General features: G+C 41.1%; 1 pseudogene; it reads left to right on the forward strand.

The window, feature by feature from the left end:
* Positions 1 to 16,467: 16,467 nt before the first annotated feature.
* LOC136147420 (large ribosomal subunit protein uL1 pseudogene) lies at positions 16,468 to 17,115 on the forward strand (annotated as a pseudogene).
* The last annotated feature ends 796 nt before the right edge of the window (positions 17,116 to 17,911 follow it).

Here is a 17,911-nt window from a genome sequence, read left to right on the forward strand (position 1 = left end):
GTCTGCCTAGGTTTGCTTAAAGCCAAACTATGGACTTGGCAAGTTGAGGTTGGAACACTGAGGTTTGATGAACTCATGTTCCTTCTAGAACTCCAGTTTTACCCAATGTGGACAGAATTTAATCTCATACCAGCAGTATTATTTCACTTGCTTATAAGAGTCACAAACAACTGGTTTAGAAAATTTTGGAAACCCAGTGTATAACATAGCAGGATGCCCTCTTTTAAACTATTTTTTAAGAAGGTGTGTTTATATATTTTTTCATTAGAGACAAAAAAAAAAAAAAAATCCAAGGTAAATGTTCACAAGAATGCATCTTGAACCAGAGGCAGGATCTAGATATGAAATATAATATAGTCAAGGAAGATCAAAGGTGGGGGTCTCTTCAAGTATTCCCAGAATTTCCTTTGAATTTATTTCATTTTACCCTAGTCTATATACTAGATGTGTGCATGGTCATAGCTTCATTTTGAAGCACTGCCCTGTCCTAGATATTTTACTTTTTTTGATACAGAGATAATTGTAATTTGCAGTATTGGTCTAAGAAAGTGGGAATACATAGCTTAGTTTTCCAGTAGAATGAGACCATCCTTAAAGACATAGTAACAACTTTATATTGAGAGGAAAAACTTCATTTTTCAAGGTCTAGATATGGGATTATGGGGAAAGAATTTTGGACTTTAGGCTTGACATTTCTATTTCTGAATGAGACCAGTGGAACTAACAGCCTTCTGAGATGTATGATTTGTTCACTGATTCTTAAAACCTATGAGCTTCCATGTTGAAATTAATTATGGAGAGGCTGAACATTTAGGAGGATTGTGATAACATGGGGCTTCCCTCGTGGCTCGTGGTGAAGAATCCAACTGCCAGTGCAGGAGAGGCAAGAGATGCTGGTTTGATCCCTGGGCCAGGAAGCTCTCCTAGAGAAGGAAATGGCATTCTTGTATCCCAGTACTCTTTCTCAGGAAATTCCAAGGATAGTGGAGCCTAGTGGGCTACAGTTCAAGGGATCACAGAAGAGTTGAACATGATTTATCAACTAAACAACCCATGATGGTATGAGATACCCCCAGACAGATTTAGGTGAGCTCAACTGTGAACGTCAGCTAGAGGAAATGGATACAGAATTGCATTATAAATTGTGCTACATGTGTGTGCACGTGTGCTCAGTTGCTTTAATCATGTCCAATTCTTTGCAACCCTACGGACTGAAGCCTGCCGGGCTTCTCTGTCTATGAGATTCCTCAGGCGAGAATACTGGAGTGAGTCACCATTCTCTGCTCTAGGGGATCTTCCCGACCCAGGGATCGAACCTGTGTCTCTTAACATCTCCTGCATTGACATGCAAGTTCTTTACCACTCGCATCACCTGGGAAGTCATACATTGTGCTACACAAAGGTAATTCTTGCAGTTTTTTGAGTGGAATTAGAGAGGATTTTGGAGGCAAACAGTCAATAGTTTGATCCTAGGTTCTTCCATATCCTGAGTGGATTTAGGCAAACAAATTACTTGTCGATATATTAGTAAAAATAATAAGCTGAGCTGAAGCTGAAACTCCAATACTTTGGCCACCTCATGTGAGGAGTTGACTCATTGGAAAAGACCCTGATGCTGGGAGGGATTGGGGGCAGGAGGAGAAGAGGACAACAGAGGATGAGATAGCTGGATGGCATCACCGACTTGATGGGCATGGGTTTGGGTAGACTCCTCCGGGAATTGGTGATGGACAGGGAGGCCTGGCGTACTGCGATTCATGGGGTCGCAAAGAGTCAGACACGAGTGAGCAACTGAACTGACTGACTGACTGATGCTTCAGTAACAAATAAGCCCCGAATCTCAGTGGCTTAATAGGTTTGTTGCCTGTCATACAATACATCTACTGGGGATATGCCCCAAACCATCAGTTGGGAAGCAGGTGCTAAAAGGGTTCCCCCATTTGGAATCATACCTTCCAAAGGCACAGCTTCCCTAGCTGCAATAAAAGGGGAAACAGCTGAAGAACGTGTGCCATTTCCTCACTGCCTGGGCCTGGAAAAGGCTCAGGTCACTTGTGCTCACAGTTCATATATCTGATTACAAGGGGCCTGGGAGATGCAGCAGAAGTCATGGAATGCTTGTGTGCATCCTCATCTCTATATCTTAGTTTCCCAATTATGTCCACATGGCAGAAGACATGGGATTACACAGTGTACAACGTGATCTGAACCCACCGAGTTCTCATCCCTAGACAGGATGGTTTAGGAAGAAGGAAGATGGCTTAGTTAAAGGAAGAAGAAGGACCTCTTCCCTGGATCCTCAGCTTTCTGGAGTTCCCGTAACTCGTGTTGAAGACATACAGGTCTGGGTACCCCTGTAATTTGACATTTTAATGGAAATGAAGATAGAAACTAAATTTGCTAAACAGTTTATAGAAGAGAACTTAGCATTTAGTCTAAAAATCCACTCAAAGTAAAAATGCATAACCCTCCAAGTTTAAATTCAACTTTTTCCCCTTTATCTTCTTCTTTCTTTCTTCTTTTTTGATTTACTTTGAAATAAAGTAAGATGAGTTCCTCTTGCTTTTATGATGTGAGTAGAGTTGATATGTGTATGTGTGAGTGCTCAGTTGCGTTCAGTTCTTTGCAGCCCCGTAGACTGTATCCTGCCAGGCCCCTCTGTCCCTGGGATTTCCTAGTCAAGAATACTGGGTTGCCATTTCTTATTCCAGGGGATCTTCCAGACCCAAGGATCAAAGCTTCATCTCTTGCATTGTCAGGCAGATGCTTTACTACTGTGCCACCAGCGAAGCCCAGAGTTGAGATATTCTTGGCCTTCAAGTCATGGCAGACTCTTCTCATCAGAGATATTTCCCTGTCTTCACTCCGTATGGAGCAAATTCAAAATGAAATGCTGTGTTAAGACCATGACATCCTTCTGTGGGCTTTGCGATATGCAGAGTGTGTAGCTAAATGTACGTTTCATCTCCTGAAACAAAATAAATGGCATGTAAAACTCCACCCCACATCTCTCCGTATTTGTTCATTAAGAAGTTATCCGGGTAAACTCTTGGAAGGTTCTCATGTGTTGGCTCAGAAGACACATGAAGCAGAGTGCAGAACACGAGGGGCAGTGACGCAACACCCACCACAACAAGCCTCGCAGGCGTGGGTCTGTGCCAGCCAGGGCACTGAGTCTGGGTGTGTTCGCTGTCAAAGTTTGGTTCTTATCAAAGCGGTCTTTGAGACATGGATTAGGTGCAAGTATTTATTTGGGAAATGACCCAGGAAATACTCTGTGGGTGTGGGAACAGGAGGCAAGAAAAGGAAGAACTCCAGTGAGAAGCGAGCTAGTGATCAGATTATCACTGCAGGCAGCTGGGTTGCAAAGCTCTCAGGAGCTTCTGAGAGGCACATCCTGTGTGCGTGCCCAGTCGCTCAGTCATGTCCAGCTCTTTGTGACCCCATGGACTCAAGCCCACCAGGCTCCTCTGTCGATGGAATTTCCCAGACAAGAATACCGGAGTTGGTAGCCACTCCCTTCTCCAGGGGAATCTTCCAAATCCAGGATTTGAGCCCGCATCTCTTGTGTCTCCGGCACTGGCAGGGGGATTCTCTACTACTGCACTGCCTAGGAGGCCCTGAGAGGCACACTGCGGGTGCACGGAAACACTGCCTGCAATCTGGGGTCAGAATGGACAGTTATGGAAAATGATAGAACTTGAAACAAATGAAATGTCTATGGCAGTGTACCAAAAACAGTACCATGCTTTTTCCAGATTTAATCCATGGCTTCCACCCTGTGAGTAATTTACAGTCCATTCCCTCATCACTGAAGCCAGAGGTTCTCAGAAGTAAATTTAAGTAAGCTGTTTTTTTTTTTTTTCCAAAGACTATACAAAGGGATCTCTTGTTTTAAGATAGCTGCATCCCAAGTATAGAAAATGAATTTATAATTATCAAAGTGGAAAAGGGAAGGAGGGATCAATTAGGAGCTTGTGATTTACAGATACAAACTGATCTATATACACCCTGATCTATCTATCTATCTATCTATCTATCTATCTATCTATCTATCTATCTATCTAATAGATAACAAAGAGGACTTACTGTACAGCATAGGAAACTCCAGTCCATATTTTGTAATAACCTACATGTAAAAAGAACTTAAAAAAAGAATACATAAATGCAAATGTATAACTGAACCACTTTGCTATACACCTGAACATAACACGACATTGTAAATCAACTATACTTCCATTAAAAAGAGAGATGGATCCACGATATCGGGAATCAATCATTAATTGAAATACTAAAAGAAAAGATCAGAGAAAAGCATATAAGAGAGCACATCTCATGCCAAGAGAATGGAACAGCTAAGTGAGGACTCAGCTGTTTGTTATTTCTGCTTTCTATCACTACCCTGAAGAATGATTTTTACCAAACACAGTCTGATCTTGCTATCTCTCACTTACCAGACTGCAGCAGCTCCATGCCACCCATGAGAAGGAGCTCAAACACCTTGCCTAGGCCATTAGGGCTTGTCCCGAGCTCAAGATTATGGCCCTACCCCCTCTACACACCCACTCTCTTTCCTCTACACACCCACATCTTCACTCACACCACTCCTAATTATCTAAGCATATTCTAGTGTTTTAGCCTGAGTTTATACTTGTTGCTCCTTCTCCAAGAAATACCCCTTTTTCTAACCACCCAAAATTGTCACTTCCTATACGTATTCCTTTTACAGTTCTTCCTTAGCACACAATGGGGTTACTTCCTGATATTCATTGTAAGTTGAAAAGATCAGAGTCGAAATGCATTTAATTCATCTAAGTTACCAAACATCATAGCTCAGGCTAGCCTCCTGTATCATGCCTGGAATATTTACATTAGACTTCCATCAGGCAGAATCAGCTAACAAAACTCCACTTCATAATTAAGTGTAGAGTATCTAATGTAATTTATTGACTACTGTGCAGAAAATGAAAAACAATGATTGCATGGATACAGAATGATTGTGAGTATATGGGTTATTTACATTTGTGATCATGTGGCCAACTGGGAGCTGTGACATGCGGTCACTGCCCAGCATCAGGAAATAGTCACCCTACCACACAAACTTAGCCCAGGAAAGTATCAAATTTCCAAATTCAAAGTGCAATTTCTACTGAATGTGTATCATTTCACTTGTAAGTTGAACCACTGTTTAGTAAAAAGCCATTTGTATATACTCTTTTTTACACTTCTGTTATAATATCTTCTCAAATTGCAAAACCTAGCTTGTTTAAATAGCTAATGCATGCTGGACTATAGAGATTTTTTTTTTAAAGTTAATCTTTGCCCTTTGAGCCTATTACTATGTCTAGTATATATAGTAGGTGGGTGCTCAGAGAACATCTACCAGAAGAAAAATGGGTGGATGGATGAATGACTGATGTTATCCCACAGATCTGTAGTCATAGACTAAAAGTGTAAGCACACATTAAAAGTTCTTTAAGCATATCTTTAAGCTGTATATTGTCACCCTGCTTATTTAACTTATATGCAGTGTACATCATGAAAAATGCTGGACTGGATGAAACACAAGTTGGAATCAAGATTGCTGGGAGAAATATCAATAACCTCAGATATGCAGATGACACCACCCTTATGGCAATAAGTGAAGAAGAACTAAAGAGCCTCTTGATGAGGAGAGTGAAAAAGTTGGCTTAAAACTCAACATTCAGAAAACTAAGATCATGGCATCTGGTCCCATCACTTCATGGCAAGCAGATGGGGAAACAGTGGAAACAGTGACATACTTTATTTTAGGGGGGCTCCAAAATCACTGCAGATGGTGACTGCAGCCATGAAATTAAAAGATGCTTGCTCCTTGGAAGAAAAGTTATGACCAACCTAGACAACTTATTAAAAAGCAGAGACGTTACTTTGCCAACAAAGGTTCATCTAGTCAAAGCTATGGTTTTTCCAGTAGTCACGTATGGAGAGAGAGTTGGACTATAAAGAAAGCTGAGTGCCGAAGAATTGATGCTTTTGAATTGTGGTGTTGGAGAAGACACTTGAGAGTTCTTTGGACAGCAAGGAGATCCAACCAGTCAATCATAAAAGAAATCAGTCCTGAATATTCATTGGAAGGACTGATGTTGAAGCTGAAACTCCAATACTTTGGTCACCTGATGCAAAGAGCTGACTCATTGGAAAAGACCCTGATGCTGGGAAAGATTGAGGGTGGGAGGAGAAGGGGGCGACAGAGGATAGGATGTTTGGATGGCATCACCGACTCCATGGACATGAGTTTGAGTAAACTCCGAGAGTTGGTGATGAACAGGGAGGGCTGGCGTGCTTTTGTCCATGGGGTTGCAAAGAGTCAGACATGACTGAGCGACTGAACTGAACTGAAGCATATCTTTGTGTGTTGTTATTAAGGAAATTGTGTTTTATTCAGTCCCTAAATCCAAGGACGAAGATATCTTTCCCCAGCTGAAGAGTCTTTGAAATATTAGCCTGCCCTTACTAGCATCTTCTAGTCCTGTACTCATCAATAAGGTAGCCACTATCCACATGTGGCTATTGACAATTTGAGATGCAGCTACCTGGACTGAGACCATGAATTTTATATCTTATTTGATTGCAATTAATTTCAATTTTTAGTTAAAAGCTGATGCTTTATTTAGTTCATGGAAAACTTCATGCTTGAAACAACTTGGATATGGAAATCAATTCTTCCAACTGTAAATTTAAGAAGTCTAAATACAGATAATGTATTTCAGATGAAAATTTAGTACCTGAAAGTATAAATACATGTGGGATTTCAAAAATTTAGAGCTAAAACCCATAAAATATCATATTAATAACTCATACATTACAAATTGAAAAGTTTATATTTTTGATGTATTGAGTAAAATATATCACTAAAATAATTTTATAGCTTTTTTTTTTTTACTTATTTTAATGTGGTTACTAGGAAATTTTGAATTGCTAATATGGTTTGCTTTCTATTTCTGCTGCACAGGGCAGCTCTAGATAGCAGATGCTGGATCTTATCTATTCCAAAGTAGATAGTAATGATCAGCCTCAGTTTGAACTTCCCCTATGCAAATTCTGCCTTTTAAGTGCACCAAGGTAAATTATTTACTGACTTTAGGCCCAAAAACCACTACTAAACTCCGATCTGAAAGACTGGGGCTGGGATTTTACAACTCTTTTTCCAAACTCTCTGATCATTTGGCTTCCCATAAGCTCTGGCCAATCTTCCTAGGCGGCACTAGTGGTAAAGAACCCACCTGCCAATGCAGGAGACGTAACAGGAGCTGGTTCGACCCCTGGGTGGGGAAGATGCCCTGGAGGAGGGCACGGCAGCCCACTCCAGTATTCTTGCCTGGAGAATCCCATGGACGGAGGGGCCTGGCGGGCTACAGTCCATGGGGTCACAAGGAGTCAGACATGGCTGAAGGGACTTAGCACACACAGAGCTGGCCAATAGAAGAAGGTTGGAAGGTGGGGAGTGGGGAGAAAGAGAAAACTTTTTCTCTGTCTTCCTATTCCTATCAACCTCACCCCAAGAGCAATAACTTTTTTCCAGCCTAAGGCTATTCTTAGCACTCCCAGAATTGATCCCCAGAGCCTGCTCTAGGACACCAGAGCAATAGAACACCAGCTACTTAACAGAAGTCTGGTACCAGCTCATTCTTCCTTTCTTTTTTTTTTTTTTAATTCTCAGTCCTAAGGTGGCAACTGTTCTTTTAGTTCTTATTTCAGAGTTATCTAAGCTTTTGCTTTGTACACTTCGATTTTTCAGTACTTGTGTGATTACTTAAATCCCTTCTTGAAATGTATAATGTCGTTCTGCTTTTCTGATGAGAACCTGAATAGTACACGTATGTTTGAAAATGTAAAGCACAACTAAAAATAACTTAAACATCAAAGAATAAATCATAGTGACAACTGAAAATAATTATTTTTATAATTCCATCCTATGGAATTATAGGAACACACTATGAACACACTAGTGACCACCCTATGGGGCTTCCCTGGTGGCTCAGATGGTAAAGAATATGCCTGTGATGCAGGAGACCAGAGTTCGATCCCTGGGTTGAGAAGATCTTCTGGAGAAGGAAATGGCAACCCACTCCAGTGTTTTTGCCTGGGGAATCCCATGGACAGAGGAGCCTGGAGGGTTATAGTCCGTGGGGTCGCTAAGAGTTGGACAGGACTGTGCGACTAACACATTTATAATCAACACACTGTAATCAAAAGTTGCTAGATGCAGCTAAAGCAAGATTTAAAGGGAGATTTATAACTTTAATCAGCTTTATTAGAAACAAACAAACAAAACTCCCTCAAAACAAAAGCAGTGACCTTTGAGTACAAATAAAGACATTTTTAAAAGAACATAAAAACAAACCTTAAACAAATAAAAATGATAATAAAAAGTAGGAGGAGAAATAAATTAATAAAACTAAATGAACAATAGAGAAAAATGAACCAAACTCTTTGCAAATAATATATTTATATCTGATGACACATATCAAGCAAACAGAGAAAAGCTAAAAAATACTGTAATATGAAGGAATACAATTGCAGACAGAGAAGAGATAGAAATTATAAGAGGAAATTATAAGCAACTTAATGCAATAGATGTGAAAAACATAAATGTGAAAATAGTTGGAAATACTACATTTGCAAAACGTGCTTTATGAAAAAGCTGCTACTGCTGCTAAGTCGCTTCAGTCGTGTCCAACTCTGTGCGACCCCATAGACGGCCGCCCACCAGGCTCCCCCGGCCCTGGGATTCTCCAGGCAAGAGCACTGGAGTGGGTTGCCATTTCCTTCTCCTAGACAACATAAATAGAGATAAAGTAATTGAATTACCAATTAATGACTACTTAAAAAAATGAACTGTATTTTACATGAAAGTTCATGTCAGGCAAGACATAATATTTTCTTTCTCTTATCTGACCAACAGAAGAAAAAAAGTGAGAGAATACACTTTATTTTGTGACTCTAGAATAACATTCTTACCAAAACTAGAGACATATACTATGAGAAAAAAAATTATGGCAATGCTACTTGTTAATAAATATAATTTATGACTGTAAGTAAAATAATCTGAAATAAAATACTACAAAATGAATTAAACAATGTGCAAAATAATCAAGTTTAGATCAACCCAGAAATGGAAGGATAATTTTTAAAGACAAGTTAATATGGCTTACCATGTTAAGGAGGAGAGTGAAAAAGCTGGCTTAAAACTCAACATTCAAAAACCTAAGATTATGGCATCTAATCCCATCCCTTCATGGCAAATAGAAGGGGGAAAAGTGGCGGAATTTATTTTCTTGGGCTCCAACATCACTGTGGACAGTGATGAAATTAGCAGCCATGAAATTAGCAGATGCTTCCTCCTTGGAAGAAAAGCTATGACAAACCTAGACAGCATATTAAAAAGCAAAGACATCATCTTGTTGCCAAAAGTCCATGTAGTCAAAGCTATGGTTTTTCCAGTAGTCATGTATGGATGTGAGAATTGGACCATAAAGAAGGCTGAGTGCTGAAGAATTGATGCTTTTGAACTGTACTGTTGGAGAAGACTCCTGAGAGTCTCTTCCTTGTACAGCAAGGAGATCCAACCAGTCAATCCTAAGGGAAATCAGTCCTGAATATTTGCTGGAAGGACTGATGCTGAAGCTGAAATTCCAATACTTTGGCTACCTGATGCTAAGGGTCAACTCATTGGAAAAGACTCTGATGCTGGGAAGGATTGAAGGCAAGAGGAGAAGGGAGTGACAGAGGATGAGATGGTGTGATGGCATCACTGACTCAATGGGCATGAGTTTGATCTAACTCTGGGAGATAGAGAAGGACAGGGAAGCCTGGCCTCTTGCAGTCCATGGGGTTGCAAAGAGCTGGATGGGATTGCCACTGAACAACACCAACAACCATATTAACAGAATAAAGGAATAAAATCATCTTGACCGTAGATGCAGAACTGTTGATGGAATTCAAAAATTATTTATCATCTTAAAAAGTCTCCTAACAAGCTATAGACTAACTCTGTTAATTTTTCGAGTCTAAGAGCATACTCACTAGTAACACATTGATATTCCGTTAGTAGTTAAATTAAGACTAGTGGCTCTCACATCACTGCTCAGACTAGCACTGTGTTGGACTAACTACAACAGAAAACAAGACAAATTGATAAAAGGACAAGGGCTATCAAAGGAGAGACTAAACAAGCATTATCAGCAACATTATTGGCAAGATTTCAGCAAGTTAGCTGGATACATGTACACTTTATTTAATCCATTATATTTCTATAAAGAGACATGATTGCAAAAGTTTCTCATACTGTTTATTAATACAATAACAACAAAAATGCAAAGCATCATAAAACAAATCCAACTAAAACTTTGCAATTCAATAGGAACTTTTAGTTTGACAGCCTTAACTATGACTACACGTGTGTGCATGTAGTTGTGCCCAGTGTTCATGTTGCAATGATGCAATAATGATAAGATGTTAATTCTACTCAATTCAGTCTGTAAACCCAATGTTATTTTGATCAAAATCTCAGTGAGAATTGTATGGGTCTTGATAACTCACTAAAATTTATATGATAGAGCAAAGGGCAAGATCAATGTGGTGGGACTTAACCTCTCTGACAAATATTTACTATAAAGTAACATTAACAATAAGAGTGTGTTAATGGGTATAATAGGGAGGAAATAAAGATCAGTGGAATAGAACAGAAAATTCAGAAGCTAACCCATGTGTTAATACATACGGAAAGTATTTATGGCAGAGGTGGTGAAAAAGATTAATAAGTATATTTTCTCAGAAAATGCCAACTGCCTTAATCAGGTAAATATCACAGCATTTTGACACAATAGAAATTATTCATTACTACTTCATGAGAAGCACTGATTGTCAGGTGCCTCTCCTAAAAGTTGTAATTCCAGGACCTGTGTTTTCAATATTGTGACTTTAACATCTTCCCTATATGGTGTCCCTGTCCACCTCAATCAACCAACTTAAGCTAGTGAAGAAAGAAACATGAGGTACCACTTGTGGGAGTATTTTTGTGAACCAGACTTGGAAGTGTGAACATCATGATCATCCATAGTCTGTTGGATTGGACTCAGTCCTACTCAACAGTCAAAACTCATGAGTGCATGGGGTGGGGGTGGGACGGGGAGGGGAGTGAAGTCCAGTTTGCTGGAAGGAGGAAGAGAAATAAGGTTTGATGAATAGTATATTAGTCCTTGCCACAGATTGGAAATCATATTCTATTTGATGAATGGTGCAAGATAATTGGTTTTGCTTTGAGAATAAAAGAAAATTAGAGTTCTACTTAACACCGTTCACAAAAGTGCCTTCTAAGTGGGTTAAGCACCTGAGCGTAAAAGCACAACCTCAGAAGACAGTGAAAAACAATGTTTTTATGGTCTAAAGTTAGGTAAGAGATCTCTCTCTCTCTCTCTTTTTAATGCAGGACATATACTTCTCAAATAAAAATGGAAAGACATAAATAAATTTTACTAAATTTACTAATCACGGAATAAAAAACTGAAAATGTGGAGCAATAAATGTAACCAAGGCATCAGTATTCAGAACACACAAAGAAAACCTATAAAACAATAAGAAAAATGTAAGCAATTGTAGAGAAAAATTTGGCAACGGTACGAATAAGCAGTTCAGTAAAGAGGAAATCTGGAGTGTTGAAGACATCAAAAAATGTGTAATATCACTATAAATCAGGGAGACAAAATACTGTGAAAATGTCCATTTTTTAAAACAAATCGATCACAGTAAGAATTGACAAGAATCTGTAAGTGGGATCTCTTATACACAGCTGTGGCAGTATAAATTGGTACACATACTTTGGAAAATAAATATCAATATTTAGTTAGGTTGAAGATATTTTTGTTCTATAAGGCTTTTCTAGTGGCTCAGCAGTAAAGAACCCACCCGCTTGTGGAGGAGACATAGGTTCCATCTAGGGTCACAAAGATCCCCTGCAGAAGGACATGCCAACCCACTCCAGGACTATTGCTTGGGAAATCTCATGGACAAAGGAACCTGGCAGGCTATAGTCCATGGCGTCAGAGAAGAGTTGGACACAATTTAATAGACTCAACAGCAAATTAAATTTCTATAACCCAGCAATTCCATTTCCAAGTCTATACTGTATAGCAGCTCTCACCATATGAGGGAACCAAGTAAAGGAATTTTCACTGGCTTTATTTTTAACAAAAGAACATAGAAACAATATGAAGCTCTATCAACAGGGGAGACTATTAAAATTCTGTTATATTCATACACTCAAATACCATACAACAGTGACAATAAAAGAAGTGGAGATAGGTGTAACAACAGGATAGAAATCTCAAAATTGCTGTTTAAGGGAAAAAAAGAAGATTTACTGGATGTTATGTATTATACGATGCAAACAATATAAAGTTGAATATGAAGCAAATAGTATATAGTGTGATTATAGATAAAAGGGAAAAATGTACAATTCATATGAGAAGGGTAAGTAATACATTTAACTTGGTAACTGGTTCATTTTATGGAGAGAAGGCAGGATATGTTTGGGAAAGGAGTGAACAAGAGGCCTTTATTGGTAATCATGAATTTATTTACAAAATGAGACATAAAGATTCGTTAGACATAGAGACTACTACGTATCAATAGATGAATGTACGGATGATTGGGGACAGTGTTGTTCTTTATATTATTTGCCATCACTTGCTATATGCTAAATATAGCTTATAATTAAAAAAATTTAATATTAAAAAAAAAAAGTTCAGAAAAACTTCTTTGATCTATTCAGGCATCACCTCGTAGATCAGTCCGTAAAGAATCTGTCTGCAATGCAGGAGACCCTGGCTGGATTCCTGGGTTGGGAAGATCCCCTAGAGAAGGAAATGGCAACCCACTCCAGTATTCTTGCCTGGAGAATCCCATGGACAGAGGAGGCTTGCAGGCTAGTCCATAAGGTGGTGAGAGTCGGACATGACTTTGTGACTAAACCATAGGTTTCTCCTCCATAAGAAGCCTATGAAAAAATCCTTTTTTCCAATTCTAATTTCCACTTCTTCTGTCTCAAGTGATGGCTCTTGACTATCCTTTTATTATTAATATTTATTTACTTTTTTATTTAGGGACTTCCCTAGTAGTTTAGATGGTAAAGAATCTGCCAGCAGTGCAGGAGACCTGGGTTCAATCCCTGGGTCGGGAAGATCCCCTGGAGAAGGAAATGGCAACCCACTCCAGTATTCTTGCCTGGAGAATTCCATGGACAGACCGTGGGGTCACAAAGAGTTTCTCTCCATAAAAAGCCTATGAAAAATCCTTTTTCCGATTCTAATTTCCATTTCCTCTGCCTCAAGTGATGGCTCTTCACTCTTCTTTTATTTTTAATATTTATTTAGTTTTGGTTGTGCTGGGTCTTCCTTGCTGTGAGTGGATTTTCTCTGGCTACAGGAAGTGAGGGCTACTCTTCAGTTGCAGTGTGCGAGCTTCTCACTGCAGTTGCTTCTTTGTTGCAGAACACCAGCTCTAGAGTGAGCAAGCTCAGTAGTTGTGGCATATGGACCTAGTTGCCCCGTAGTGTGTGGAATCTTCCCTGACCAGGGATCGAACTCATGTCCCTTGCATAGTTAGGAGGATTCTTAACCACTGGGCAGCAGGGGAAGTCCGGTCATTCTTTACTGGACGTCTTGTAACTATGTTACCATGAGCTCACCTGGATAAGAAGACTCGACTTTTGAGAGCAGATTCTTCAAGGGATAAAACTTCAACTCCTTTATGTTACCAAATGTGGTCAAATGGAATAGTTTTCTAAATTCTTAGGCAGTTCAAGATTTGAAAAACAAATACACAAATATGTGGCTTAACTTGTGTGGTGATGCATGCAGATGCTTCAAAACCTAACCTGCCCATCGTCAGAGGTGGTAAGGACTGTAAAAGAAGAGGAGATTGTCATTGTGGCTCTGTAATCTGTGTCATTGTAAAGAACCCCCCCTGCAAATATCCTGGGCTGGTAGCTTAACAAGAGAGAGGAAAAAAACCAGAAGATTAGCATGAATGTGACATTTTCCATGCCTCTGATGCCTGTGAGCTGTTTTCAGAAATCATTTTTGATGAACTAGTGATGATAAAAATGAATAAAATTGTAAAGTCACAATAAGCAAGCAATATAAAGGCAGAATATTATTAGTCACAAAATTATGTGTAAATTATTATCATTCTAATTGTATTTTCCTTGCAATAGCCATAATAATGTACATGTGTATAACATTTTATGAGTCTGAGTCAACTGCACACACTCTGGCATGCCCAGGACAGGCCTGCTTTATGCAGTTGTCAGCTAAGTTGGGCTTGTTACTGTTGTTCAGTTGTTAAGTTGTGTCCAACTCTTTGAGGCCCTAAGGACTGCAACACGCTAGGCTCCCCTGACCTTTACTATCTCCCGGAGTTCACTCATATTCATGTCCAGTGAGTCGGTGATGCCATCCAACCATCTCATTCTCTGTTGCCCGCTTCTCCTCTGCCTTCAATCTTTCCCAGCATCAGGGTCTTTTCAAATGAGTCAGCTCTTCACATCATGTGGCCAAAGCATTGGAGCTTCAGCTTCAGCATCAGTCCTTCCAATGAATAGTCAGGGTTGATACCCTTTAGGATTGACTGGTTTGATCTCCTTGCTGGCCAAGAGACTCTCAGGAGTCTTCTCCAACACCACAGTTCGAAAGCATCCATTCATTGGTGCTCAGCCTTCTTTATGGTTCAGATCTCTCTTTATGGTCCAAGTTGGAATTAACTCTTGGTAGTATCCTGGTTTGGAGACCTTATACTAAGGCAGATTGATTAAAAAAAAATTAGTGTGTGTCGTTTTCGACACTTATTGAGAGAGGCTTGGAGTCTCACTTTGTATCTCTGAACTGATTTCCTGCTGGCAACGCTAAAGGTAAAAACACACCTACCCATCCTTCACCTCAGAGTCCATCCACCACCAAGTCAGGCTGACATTCATCTTCGTTCTGTCTCTTCTCAAATCTCCCTGGGTCTCCCGCATTGCAGGCATACTCTTTACCATCTTAGCCACCAGGGAAGCCACTTGAATCTCCAACCCTGGTCAAAGTGGCCATCTCCTCTTATTAGGATTGACTACGTAACTGGTGGATCCCAGTGAAAATAAACACACAAGAAGGGGACAGTGGGACAAATTGGGAGTGTAACATCGACTTATATAAACTATAGTATGTAAAACAGATACCTAGTGGGAAGCTTCTGTAAAGCGCAAGAAATTCAGCTTGATGCTCTGGATAACCTGGATGGGTGGGGTTGAGGGGGGCGTGGTCCAAGCAGGAGGGAATATGCTGATTCACTTCGTTATACAGCAGAAATGAATACAACATTGTAAAGCAATTATACTCCAATATAAAATATTTAAGAATTCCAAGATGGTGACAGATTGTTAAACCAAAAGCAGGGGCTTCCTATTTGCAAGGCCCCATGTATCTGCCACCATCCTAATGCCCACCATCCTGGGCACGCAGGATGGAATCAGGCTGCTTTCCTTATTCAGGGTTGTGCCATGAGTTAAAGATGGTACTCAGTGGCCCCTTGATCTTCCTTTTTCCTGGCCACTCACTCGTATATTTGTTTTCTCATCTGTGGCCTTCTCAAAATGACCAGGTTCTATGCGTTTCCGTTTCCCGGTCAGTAAAGAGGGAGGTCAGTGCCTTCCTGTGAAGATAATGCCAAGCTTCAGTAAGATCGTGTGTTCCAAGGTGCAGGGAGCCGACCAGCCTCTCCCCGCTGTGATGACCAGCCCTGGCCTGCTTGCTGTCCGTCGCTAACCTTCCCATGTGTGTGACCTGCTGGGCTCATAGCTGGATCTGGGACCCCAAGGCTCACACAGCAGACATGACCCCCATCCTCTGGGGCTCACAGGGAGCGAGAGACAGACAGTAGTCCACCTCAGGAAGAGCCCTGGATTCCTGCCAATGTAAGAAGGTGGAGAGAAACGCAGTCCCTGTAATAAGGGAACTGACCCTGGGAAGCACAGCTTTCTTGGGTCTGTAACAATTGAACTAAGATCTGAAGACCAAGAAGAGGCCAGAGAAGAAAAATGGATGGGAGAGACATTCCTGGCAGAGTTCAGTGTGAGCAAAGGCTCTGGGGACATGAGATGCTTTAAGAAAGGACCAGCAGTGAGGCTGAGCAGACACTGGGAGGGAAGGCGGACAACTTGCAGAGGGCAGAGGAGGGAGAGGCTGGGGTGGGGGCTGGGGTTGTTATCCTCAGGGTTGGGAGCCCACTGAAGACTTTGAAGCAGGGAGTTCCATTGGCCTATCACAGGGGACATGAGGGGACTGATTGACATGACCAGAAGCCACGGACCTATGATCTGAGCATTCCTCTCTAAGTAACCAAGGATTAAGAAATTAAACTTTTCTGGTTATCACGGTGTAGGGAACCATGAACAGCAAAGTCTCCCGCGACACACTCTACGAGGCGGTGTGGGAAGTCCTGCACGGAAACCAGTGCACGTGCAGGAAGTTTTTGGAGACAGCGGAGCTTCAGATCAACCTGCAGAACTATGACCCTCAGAAGGACAAATGCTTCTCGGGCACCATCAGGCTTAAGTCCACTCCCCGCCCCAAGTTCTCCATGTGTGTCTTGGGGGACCAGCAGCACTTTGATGAGGCCAAGGCTGTGGATATCCCCCAGATGGACATTGAGGCGCTGAAGAAACTCAACAAGAATAAGAAACTGGTCAAGAAGCTGGCCAAGAAATATGATGCCTTTTTGGCTTCAGAGTCTCTGATCAAGCAGATCCCCCGAATCCAGGCCCAGGCCTGAACAAGGCTGGCAAGTTCCCTTCCTTGCCGATCCACAATGAGAACATGGTGGCCAAAGTTGATGAAGTCCACGATCAAGTTCCAGATGAAGAAGGTGCTGTGTCTGGCAGTGGCTGTTGGCCACGTGAAAATGACAGATGATGAGCTTGTGTACAACATCCACTTAGCTGTCAACTTCCTGGTGTCATTGCTCAAGAAAATTTGGCAGAACGTCAGGGCCTTGTACATTAAGAGTACCATGGGCAAGCCCCGGCGTCTGTACTAAGGCACAACTTAATAAACCATACTAAACCATCAAAAAAAAAAAAAGAAATCAAAATACCTGTTTCTTTTGACTTGATTTGGGTCCAGCCTCTAAAACACTACAGGAATAAAACATCCCTGGGAACAAACTTGGATAAGTGTGGCTCAGGAAAGAGCTGTGCATCTCTTTCTCTGCATCCTAGGACAGGTCTGGGACAGATGGCCCAAAAGAAGAACCCAGAATGATCATGGCTTCTTGCCTCCAAACCAAGCTGCTGTGGAGAACGAGGCATCCCATAGGGCCAATACACAGAGGGAGGAGCCCAACTCTTCCTCCTTGTTTAAGTAGACTCTTCCCCCCAGAAGCTGGTTTTAAACAGACCAGCCCAGCATGGAGTGAAGGGCCCGTTGTAAGAGTTTCTCCATGGAGAGGGCGTCCTAACCCTGTTCATCCTTTGATCTGCACTGAGAAGGACAAGCAGTACCCAAGAGGGCACCTGGACAGTCAGTGCAGGTTCTGAGGGTCTTTTTCCCTGTTCCAGTTCATGGAATGCCAGGCCTCCCTGGAAGGCATCTTGATCATTTATTTTGAGTAGTGGAATGCAAACCTTTCATCTTTCCCCCCCAATAATAGTATATAGAAAATTTTAATGTATGAACCAGACACAGTGAAGTTGATTTTGCAGAAAGGGGAGCAGGGGACCTAGGTTATCCCTACCTTGTCCCCAAACCCTGTAGCTGGAGCAGGATGTGTCAGCAGAACTCTAGGAAGCAGTGTGTGTGTTAATTGCTCGGCTGTGCCCGACTCTTTCAGACCC

Source organism: Muntiacus reevesi, chromosome 15, assembly GCF_963930625.1.
Source record: "Muntiacus reevesi chromosome 15, mMunRee1.1, whole genome shotgun sequence".
Taxonomy (NCBI): Eukaryota; Metazoa; Chordata; class Mammalia; order Artiodactyla; family Cervidae; genus Muntiacus; species Muntiacus reevesi.